At 43.6% G+C, this 10,811-nt stretch overlaps 2 non-coding genes across 2 annotated transcripts; both read right to left on the reverse strand.

Moving 5' to 3' along the window:
* Positions 1 to 931: 931 nt before the first annotated feature.
* Positions 932 to 1,047, reverse strand: trnal-uaa (transfer RNA leucine (anticodon UAA)). Its single transcript has 2 exons — positions 1,010 to 1,047; positions 932 to 966 (listed from the first exon to the last, which is right to left on the reverse strand). It is a non-coding gene; the product is annotated as a tRNA-Leu (tRNA).
* Positions 1,048 to 2,355: 1,308 nt separating this feature from the next.
* trnal-caa (transfer RNA leucine (anticodon CAA)) lies at positions 2,356 to 2,469 on the reverse strand. The gene is made up of 2 exons: positions 2,432 to 2,469; positions 2,356 to 2,401 (listed from the first exon to the last, which is right to left on the reverse strand). It is a non-coding gene; the product is annotated as a tRNA-Leu (tRNA).
* Positions 2,470 to 10,811: the final 8,342 nt, after the last annotated feature.

Below are 10,811 nucleotides of genomic sequence, written 5' to 3' on the forward strand. Positions count from 1 at the left end.
TCTTGTCCAGATTTTATTTTTTATAACTTTCGAAATCATTTTTACTACCTGTATTAAACGTTTCAGCTTTACGCGAATAATTTCAAATCGTTCATGTTCGATCCTCCATCAAGGTGTAATTCATTTGTTTGTCTCTGAGAGGGTGTTTAAATCTGAAGAAATTCTGGTGGGCTTCGTAGTCGCCCAGGATTATTGCGTAAAATAACAATTAATGTTGTTATTATCATTATTATTTCGTTTGACTTCTCACAGTTTGTTGTGTTATACACATCAGGTGTTTTGACCGTCCTGTTACTGCGGTCCTTCAACGATTTTATTGTGTTCCTTGGATATCCGCGGGAAGGTGAATTTCATTTTTGTACATGGTGATATATGTATATAGATTTGCTGTGATGCAGAATTTACTTTCCGCTTTTAACTTTGAACCACTTGGGCCGAAGGTTCTTTTCCACGCTGTATGTATTAAAACATATGCTTTGTAAAAAAAAAAAAAAAGTGTGTCCTATTAAACCACAGAAAGGGAATATAATACAGTCCGGAATGATCAATCCGATATTCCCAAGTGCAGAGTGGCGTTAAACGCACGACACTGAGCTCCGCGGCAGATGTACAGGTATGCTTAAGAACGACGATGTAAAATGCCTTTTCATTATAGCGACCAACAACATGTCTGAATGGAACCGATGTCATTCTGTCCAACAAATAGCCATGGCTGAGACGGTGACACAGACACTCTTCACCGAATCCTCTTTCTCTTCAAACTCGGCTGCCTAAATCCGATGTAATGTGACCCATTGTACTGCTGTCTGCTGTGACTAAAACAAAACCTTTATCTTTCTTGCGTCTTTCTCATCCTCCCAATCCATGCTTTGATCGCTGCAATAAAATTAGTGATTGCATTATCAAAACACCAATTGTAAAAGACAACAGTTGTCAGGAGTGGGATTCGAACCCACCTTTCCAGGTGGAGACCAGAACACTCGCGTCTATTATTAAACGACTTTCTCGGCTTAAGTCTGGCGCCTTAGACCACTCGGCCACCCTGACAACTCTCTTCAAACCCACATGAGCAGCTGTGTTTCATAATAGAGTGAACGACTACATTGGTGAGAGAGCATACATACAAACACTCACTATATGGTGGGATTTGAAATGAAAATGGAGTGATGCCTTGTCTCAGGTTTTCCAGCATGTGAGAATTTAAAGCTCACAGCAGCACAGCGCGCTGGAACTGGTAATGCACACAGTTTAGGTCATCTGTCATAGAAAGGATGACGAGGCTTTGGAGAGTGTGCAGAAGAGATTTAACAAGATGATTCCTGAATTAGACAGTTTGGTTTTGCAATAACGAGAGCTTCAACCATCTTGTGTTGTTTTTCCCTCTGGAGCAGCAAGGCTGAGTGTGAATCTGATAGACGTCTCTTAGATTTTGGGAGGCATAGATAAAGGTAGAGCACACAGAAGCTGTCTCCATCCCAGAGCTGATATGTCTTATATCATAGGGCATACATTTCAACTAAGAGGGGAAGTTTTAAAGAAGACGTGACAACACCCTATCACTCAATGTTGGCAAGACCAAGGACAGATTGTGGTCTTGAGGAGAGGGAAAACCACAGGTCCATGAGCCATTTCTCATTGGAGGAAGTAATTTTAAATTGGTAGGTATTAGTATATCCTCTACTTTATCAGGAGACTTCAGGGATTCACCATGGCCTCAAAAACCTAGATGAACGTCTACAGATGTGTAGTAGAGAGTGGATTGTCTGCCTGCATCAGGACTTAGCACGGAAATAACATTACCTTTGAAGGAAAATCTTCAAAAGGTTAGTGGATTCGGCCCAGTCCGTCACGGGTAAAGCACTACAAAACATTCAGCACATCTGCATAACGCTGTCATCGGAAAACTGCATCCACCACCAGAGGTCCTCACCAACCAGGACATTTTCTTTTTACGCTGCTGCCATTAGGTAGAAGGTAAAAAGAGCATCAGGACTCGCACCGACAGGTGCAAGAACAGTTTACACTCACGTCCCCATCCATTGACTATTCCGACAGCCAATGATTTCACTTTAAACACTATTCTATATTGATTAGATGAGTATCCTAGGACCTCAGCAGACCAGGCAGCATCTGTCAAAAAGAATACACAGTCGACGTTACGGGCCAAGATACTTCTCCATGGGATTGTTTCTGAATAAATCGCTCACCCAAAAATCGGTGTACGATGATCTGTTGTACTGTGATAAGCAGTGTCAAAAAACACAATCTATTCTACCGTTTTCCTAATCCACACTAAGAACCTACGTTTTGTTGCAGAAATAACATCATTTGGATTAAATGTTTAACAACAAAAGATGTCAGGAGTGGGATTCGAACCCACGACCCCAGCTGGAGACCAGAACACTCGCGTTTGTCGGAAGGATTTTCATACCTTGAGTCTGGCGCCTTAGACCACTCGGCCACCCTGACTACTGTTGTGTTTGGGAACGGAATGAATCCCTGATTTGAAGGCAAAGTTATTTACGCACAAACACACATATCATCCCGCTAATCGGAAATGAACGCGAGCTTGTTACAGTTTCGCAGATTAGGCAGCTTCTTTGGGAAGTGAAGCAAAATAATTACAGATCGAAGACTCGTGAGACGCGTCTCAGCAAGAATTTGGGAAGGAGGTTTGCTGAGATGAATGAGAACGCTTGGAAGACTCATTATTTTTACATGTAGTGAAGCGGGGAGGAAACGTTAATAGACCGTATTGAATCTGAAAACATTGAGTGCGAGTTGATCATGACAACGTCAACAGAAACTGAACACAGTTCAATTATATCTCGCAACGCTGCTTTACAGATGGATGTTAGTAACTGAACTATAAAGCTCAATAGTCTGATGACTGTGGAAGAAAGTGAAGCTGCGATTAAGTTCACAAGAACATAAGATATCGTGCAGAAAGGCCATTCGGTCCGCTGTGTCTGTTCATCATTCTATCATGGATGAGTTATTACAGTCAGAATGTTGTTCAGGCTTGTAGGTCAATGTTTACTCTGATGGAGAGGAGACAGAAGCAGGGCGTTTTGCACTGTAGAGCAGCGGCCTTTCTGAAAGATGAGACGCTTAAGAGAACGTATTTCGCTCGGGTTTGCTAATCCTGAGATAAATGCACAGAAGACATTAAAGTAAGGCAGGGACAAGGGGACGGCCATCGCCGGAGTGGAATGCTCCTCGCGGGATGTGGAAAGGCGGGGAGACTTCCATGGTTCCTGATGACAACAGCTGCGAGAAGTACACAGAGCTGCAGCTGGTAACAATCTGCAAGGTGCAGATTCTATGAGGTGTTTGAGTTGAATCTAGATGAACCCCGGTTCACTGGGGGCCGCAGGCGTGATGGACTAGGACATATAAAGTGGTAGATACAGTCAGGGTGCAGGACACAGGAAACTGGGTGACAGTCAGGAAGGGGAAAGGGTTTAGAGAGCCAGTGCAGACTATCCCTATGGCCATCACCCTCACCAACACCTGGTTGCCGTTTGTGGTTGGATGATCTAGCAGGGGAAAGCCACAGAGGTCGGATCTCTGGCACTGTGTCTGGTTCTATGCCTCAGAAGGGAAGGGGAAGAACAGATTCCTGGATGTTATGTTGCCTCCCGGGTACCAAGGTCCGAAACAACTTGGATCAAGTCCTGAATATTCTTCAGTAGGACCGTGAGCAGCCAGCAGCTGTGGTCTATTAAGGACCAATGACATCGGTAAGAAGAGCGACGAATTTCTGCAATGGAAATTCAGAGAGTTAGGTGCTGAGATGGAGGGCAGGATCTTCGGGGTTGTGACAGCGACACGTGACGCGTCCTAATCAGGCGATAAATGGAAACATGATACATATTAACACGTGGCTAAGGGTTTGGTGTAGGAGGGAGGCCATACGAGTTTTCGATCACTGATCTCTCTTCCATGGAAGTTAAGACCTATGGATAAAGACTTTTCGTGCGTGAACTGAAAGTGCATTAATATCCTGCCGGAAGGTTAGCGAGTGCTGCATGATTAGATTTAAACTACATTTGCACGGGGGATGGGAACCAGGGTGCCAGAACAGCTGGTGAGGAGATTGTGCAGACACGTTGATAAGGTCTCAGACAACGTCAGGAATGCAATCGTTGAGCAAGGTAGGACTAATGTTCTGAGCTGCGCATACTTCAGTGGTAGAAGTATCGGAGAAAAGGCCGATGACTCAGGGCTTGGATCAAAACCCGGAATCATGGTACTTTGCCGTTAAAGAGACTTGGTTGCAGTGGAGTTTAGTGTGACAGTTCAGTATTTCGGAGTTCCTTTGTTTCAGAAGCGATAGAGCGGGATGGACTAAAAGAGAAGGAGTAGCGTTAATAGACAGGGGGAATGTCACGGCTGTCTTCCGCCAGGACAGATGCAGAATTCGACTATTGAAGTTTTATTGATGAAACTGAAAAAGAGGAAAGGTATGATCACATTAATAGGGATAGATTACTGACCGCCCAATAGTCAGTGGTTTTAGACGGTCAAATTTGAGGATATATCGCTGTCTGTCGCTAGGACATTACGGTTGTTAGAGTTGGTGCTTCTGACAGTCCGCACGTTGACTGTTAATTCTACACTTTTAAAGGACTAAATAGGTTAGAGTTAGTCCAATGTGTTCAAAAATTCTCTTCCCCTTCATCAGTGTGCAGACGTCCCAAGGAGAACGCGTGCAATATTTGATCTGCAATTATGAAATGACAGAGACTGTGCAAGAGAAATAAATTTGATTTATCGAACACCTTGTAGCTCCTGATCACAATGCCATTGACTTCAAAGTAAATATGGACAAAAAAAGATCGTTCTAGTCCGTGCATGGAGATTTTTCATTGCGGAAAGTTCAATTTTGACGGTATCAAAAACCGTTTAGCAAGTGTCTATTGGAGCCGGGATGTCTTCTGGTCAGTGGGACGCGTTCAGAAATGAAATTCGGAGCGTACAAAGCTCATATGGGCTGTCAGCATAAAAGGTAAAGATAACAAGAGTAAATAACCTTGGTTTTCAAGAGATATTGATTTCTTGCACCTCACTTCCGATGCGGGCAGAGACGGACGAGGAAACCGACTGTGATTTGGCTTATGTTTCCGTTAAAGACACGTAGGCATCTGTGGAAGAGTTTTGGGAGAGTTTGGCTCCATCCTGCTCTGTCATTTCTGAAACAAAGAAACTCGAAAAACTCTCGCTACCAATGGGGTTTCAGAGGTCATCCTTGGAGCAAGATCCCGGGGCAATTGCAGCACCCAATTTGTTAGAAATCAAATCCGTTTACAAGTATTTCAAAGAGGTTTCAGTGAGGGAAAGTTCTCGACTCTTCCACCACATAGAGCCTACGCCTGGGCAGCAGATCACTGTCAGGTCCGTGTCCTCCGCGGGGTTGATTATACGCGTGGAAGATGACATCCTATGACATTCAGCGACAGAGCACCTCGAGTTCCTTATCATGCACTTCGGCCTTATAAACGCGCCAACAGTTTACCAGGCATTTATAAACGACGTGCTCCTGATCATGGACTTTTATTCAAGCTGAAGAATTCTGATTTTCCCGTAACCACAATATATGTTTTCGGCTTCATCATCTCTAACGCAATCGCAAGAGGGACTCTCGTAAGTTGCAGGCAATCGGATGCTGACCATCACCATTCACTGGTGAGCACTGCTAAGCAGTGCTAATTCCTGGAATTTGACAACTTTTATCTAACGATTATCAGAAACTTCAGTTCAGTGGCGGATCCGCTGACGGCTCTAAACAGGAGATCCATTGTCCTTTTGTTTGGACTACCGAGACAGAGACTGCGTCGCTCAAGGAGTTGTCAGGTTGTTGCTGATTTCAGCATATTTGTACACGTACTGAGTGAATAAACACTTCTCCTTCGGCTTGCATTGTTTCAAATCGACAGTCCTTTACAAACACTAATACACAAAATGAATGCAGAGAACATACAACAGTTATATTTGAGAAGCAGCCCAATGGTGTCTATTATGGATCTTCGTCCACATATCATAATCAGAAAAAATGGGGTTCTATACAATTGATAAATGATTAAAATATTGAAATAGAACAGGAATATTCAAATTGAAACCAGTCTGGAGCAGTTACTTTTACCTCGGGACTGTGTTAGCTCATTATGTTAACAATTATTCCTTATCGCCTTCCTAAACACGAATCTCAGTGTCGACTTATAATTGCTAATCACATCCCTTGCCAAGCCGCTCGCTGATGGGCTGAAGATCAGAATGAAGTCCCACGGACGGGATCACCAGAAGTAGAGGGCAGTACGAAACTTCCAGAACTCCCAAACAGATCTTAGATACAGTGACTGATGTGACCGGTGGCATTGGTTCTCAGTTTGACTCCCTGTTAACATCAATGGATCTGGGGTTGAAAGAGTGAAGAGCTTTAAGTTCCTCGGCTTAAACATCACCGAGGATCTGACGTGGTCTGTACATACCGGCAGTGTGGCGAAAACGGTACAACAGCGCCTCTATCACCTGAGACCTCTGAAGAAGTTTGGGATGGACTCCCAAATTCTAAGAACTTTCTACAGGGACACAATGGAGAGCATCCTGACTGGCTGCGTCACTACCTGCTATGCAAACTGTACTTCGCCCAATCGCAGGACTCTGACATCCCTGTGCGTCTGTAGATATGAACGTCCGACTCTTCAGGACAATTACAAAGACAGGTGTCTAAAGAAGGTCCGAAATATCATTGGAGACCCGAGTCACCATGACCACAAACTGCTCCAGCTGCTATCATCCGGGGAACAGCATCACAGCATAAATGCCACGACCAACAGGTTCCGGGATATCTTCCACCATGCCATCAGGCGGTTTAATTCGTGCTGAAGCAACTGTATTTCCATGTTATATTGACTATCCTGGTGTACATAATACTTGTTATAAATTACAAAAATTACAAGTGTTACATACCTCGTGGGTATCTTGTGACTGTCTTATGATCATGATGTCATTGAGTTTCTTGTGAGCATAATGTAATGGTCTTGTGATGGTGGGGTGATGTAATTTTCTCGCCAGTGTGAGGTCACGTGATGACATGTTATCAGCAGGTATTTAACTGGAAACCTCTGTTGTTACGCTGTTGATTCGTTGTTTGGTTCGTCAGTTACTCCGTTATGCTGCGTATTCGTCTCATGACGCAGTTTCGTTTAAAGTGGAGTTTTACTTTCTATTCTAAGATCTTACTGAGGTACGGGACCCTGAAGGATTGAGTAAAGTTGGTGTCGTTCGAGGATTTAATACAGGATCGACCTTATTGATTCTCGTTCAGAAATAGTGACTTGTATCTGAGATATCTCCTGTAAGATCAGGAAGGTTTGTGCAGTGAACATTCGTCAGAATTAGGTTCCTTTAAGCTGTTTTATTTCCTCCGTCGTGAATTCTTTGGACGGGATCAGCAGTAACGTCACGTCTTCGAAGGAATCCGTTTCCAGAGAAGTCTCTCCTTATTGACCGTGTAAATCACTTGGACTTTCGAACTTGCCATGTTAAGACTGTGTTCGAATTTACCACTTTAAGAACTGTACCAGAGTTGCCGTACAGCAGTTAACTTCCAGTTAAGATAGTCGTTTGAATACTTTTCACTATTGTTGAGCAGAGTTTAATAATTGTTTATGTTTGTTTATAAAACTTGACTCAATGATATATTCATTGTTGCTACTCATGTGACAAAATTTGGGGCTCGTCCGCCATTGTTCCGATTTTGAGCTTAAGTGCTTGTTTAGTTATCAATCTGATTTGGAAAAGGGAAATGCCTGATTCTTTTGTTTGATTGGTCTGTGGGTAATGTACAGGTTTAGGTGCCCACACGGATTTTAGTGAATGAGCACAGATTCGAGTGTCTTGGCGAATTTGGATTTGCACAAGTTTTGGGTATGCATGGGGATTCGGCATGTACGATAATTTATTAATAAATGCACTTTCAATTTTGTACTTGGTTCTTATTGTTTGTTAAAGGTCGATTTTATGAACTGTTTTAAGTTATCGTTGTTCAAGTATAATCTTACGCCTATGTCTGATTAGCAGCGAGTATGCGAGCGCAAACGGATTTGGGGCTGTCGAAGGATGAGGTGGTGTGGGTATATTTAATTCATAGAAACCTGACTAACAAATACACTCTGAACTTTGAACTTTGTTCTTGCTATTATTTCAATGTGAGCCAGCTGTTTTGTGAACTGTTGGAAATATTCTTGCTCTGGAATAATCCTCTGTTCCTGTGGGTGTGTCAGTCGATTTGGAGGTGCAGGCAGATTTGATGACGTGCAAAGGTTTAGGAGAATTTCGGCAACTAGGTGCGCACAGGGATTTTAGGGTTGCGTGTGGATTTCGGACCTCTCCCCGATCTGGTGGTGCTTTCGGATTTGGAGGCTGTGCGAGATTGGTGATCTATTAGAAAACACGGTTGCACAGGGATTTAGTGTTCCGTACGGATTCTGGGTGCACACGAATATGGGGGTGAGTGAGGATGTGGGGATGTGGACGGGTTTAGGTGTGTATCGGCGCATATGGGTGCACATGGATTTGTTGAATGCCAGTGGATTTGGGTTTCTTGGTTTTTGACGAATCTCAAAGTCTTTTCATTTATAAGGCCTCCAATAATAACAGCACTTTAAATTTGGATTTTGTTCTTGCTATTTCTGTAAGCTGGAGGTTGCTACTTGGTGAACTATTTGAAATATCCTCGTCTGGGATAACGACGGGGTATTGTTGGGTTCGGAATTCGCATCGATACGGTGCGCACACGGAATTGGAGTACACGTGGATTTGTGGGTGTTGGTTGGTTTGGGCTAATGACAAATAACAAGGTTGTTTCGTTTACAGATATTTTAATAAATAACATTGAGCTTTGCTCTCGCTATTTTCAATGTGGATAAAGCTATCTTGTGAAAAGATTGAAACGATCCTTGCTCTGGGAAAAAAATGTACACTCGGATTTGGGGGTGCACAGAAATTTGGGGATGTGTACGGCCAGTTTGAGTGCACATCGATTTGGATGTGTCGGTGGATTAGGGGCTGTGTCGAATCTCAAAGTCGTTTCGTTTATAGGTACGTACTTTAATAATAAATTTACATAGGACTTAGAGCATTGTTCCTGATTATTGAAGGTGGAAGCAGCTATTTTGTGAACCGTTTCACATGACACTTGCTTTTGGAAAATCTAGCGTGTATGTGGAGCTGTCAGCGGGTTTGGGGTGCACTTGTACTTTGGTGTGCGCTCCGATTGGTGATGTGCGCAGATTCAGGCGCCCGTTGTCAAATATAGAGTTACAAACGGGTTTGGACTTACACCCAGATTTAGGGTGTGTCAAACCATCTGGAGTCGAAGCCGACTTTTGGGGTCTTGCGGAATTTTAATTCCGAAACGGTCATTTACTGAACTCATTGAAATGATTCCTGCTCTGAAATAATCTATTATGCAAGTTGGGGATGTCAGCATGTTTGCACTGCGCACTTGTTCGGGGATGGCGCAGATTAAGGGCGGTGTCGGCAAATATGGGATGCACTCCGATTTAGGTGTCTGTTGGTGGATTTCCGGAATCTCACAGAGTTTTGTTGTCTGTCGATTAGTAGTTCTGACTTATCTAAATTTTGTTTCATTTACAGATACTTTCATAATAGACACACTTCGAACACCAACAATATTCTTGTTACTTTATGGTGGCGGCAGCCAATTTGTGAAGTTTGAAATGATCTTTGCTCTGGGATCCGCTGCTGTGCATCTGGGGGCGTCAGGGGGTTCGGAGTGCTCATCAATTTGTGGGTGAACACTTGGGATGGGCACATATTTCTTTGTAAACATGCATTTGTGGGTGCACACGGATTTGGGCCTGCGTGCGGATTTATGGGTGTGCTCTGAAATATGGGGGTGGACACGGATTGGTATCTGAGTACAGATTGGGGTGTCACTGCAGATTTAGGGATGCACACGAATTTGGGTGTGCATGCGGATCTGGGATGTTGGTGTTATTGGCACTATGACGAACATCATTTATACACATATTTGGGGTACCTGCAGATTTGGAGGTATGAAGAATCTCGGGGCTGTTTCGTTGAGGCAGCTATTTTGTGAGCTCCCTGAAATAGTTCTTGCTCAGGTGGAAGTGTCGGAGAATCTGGGCGGACAAGTATGTGGACGCATGTCGGTTTGTGAACGCACGCCGATTTGAGCTGCCTGGGGCTGTGGGTGTGCACGCTGATGTGGGCGTTGCTTGCTTGCGGATTTTGGTGCACTTGAATTGAGGGTGCGCAGTGGTCTGTGTATCATCAACTGTTCTGTCTGGTATGGGTGGGCGTGGGAGTGGCTACTGCACAGGACCGAATGAAGCTGCAGAGGGTTGTAAATGTAATCGGCTCCATCTTGGGTACCAGGCTACAAAGTACCCATGACATCTCCAAGGAGCAATGGCTCAGGAAGGCAGCGTCCATTATTAAGGACCTCCCGCACGCATAGCCATACCCTTTTCTCACTGTTACCTTCAGGCTGGACGTACAGAAGCCTGAAGGCATACACTGCCAACCGATTCCTGAACGGACACGACCTCACTTTTTAAAATATGTTATTTCTGTTTTTGCACCGTTTATAATCTATTCAAAATAAGTATGCTGTAATGCTTATTTATTTTTATTATTGTTATTATTTTTGTTTTATTTTCTTTCTTTTTTTCCTTTTAGATTTTGTACTCCATTGAACTTCTGCTGCTAAGTTTCACGACACATGCCCGTGGTAATAAACATGATTCTGATTCTGATTC

This window comes from Mobula birostris, chromosome 13, assembly GCF_030028105.1.
Source record: "Mobula birostris isolate sMobBir1 chromosome 13, sMobBir1.hap1, whole genome shotgun sequence".
Classification (NCBI taxonomy): Eukaryota; Metazoa; Chordata; class Chondrichthyes; order Myliobatiformes; family Myliobatidae; genus Mobula; species Mobula birostris.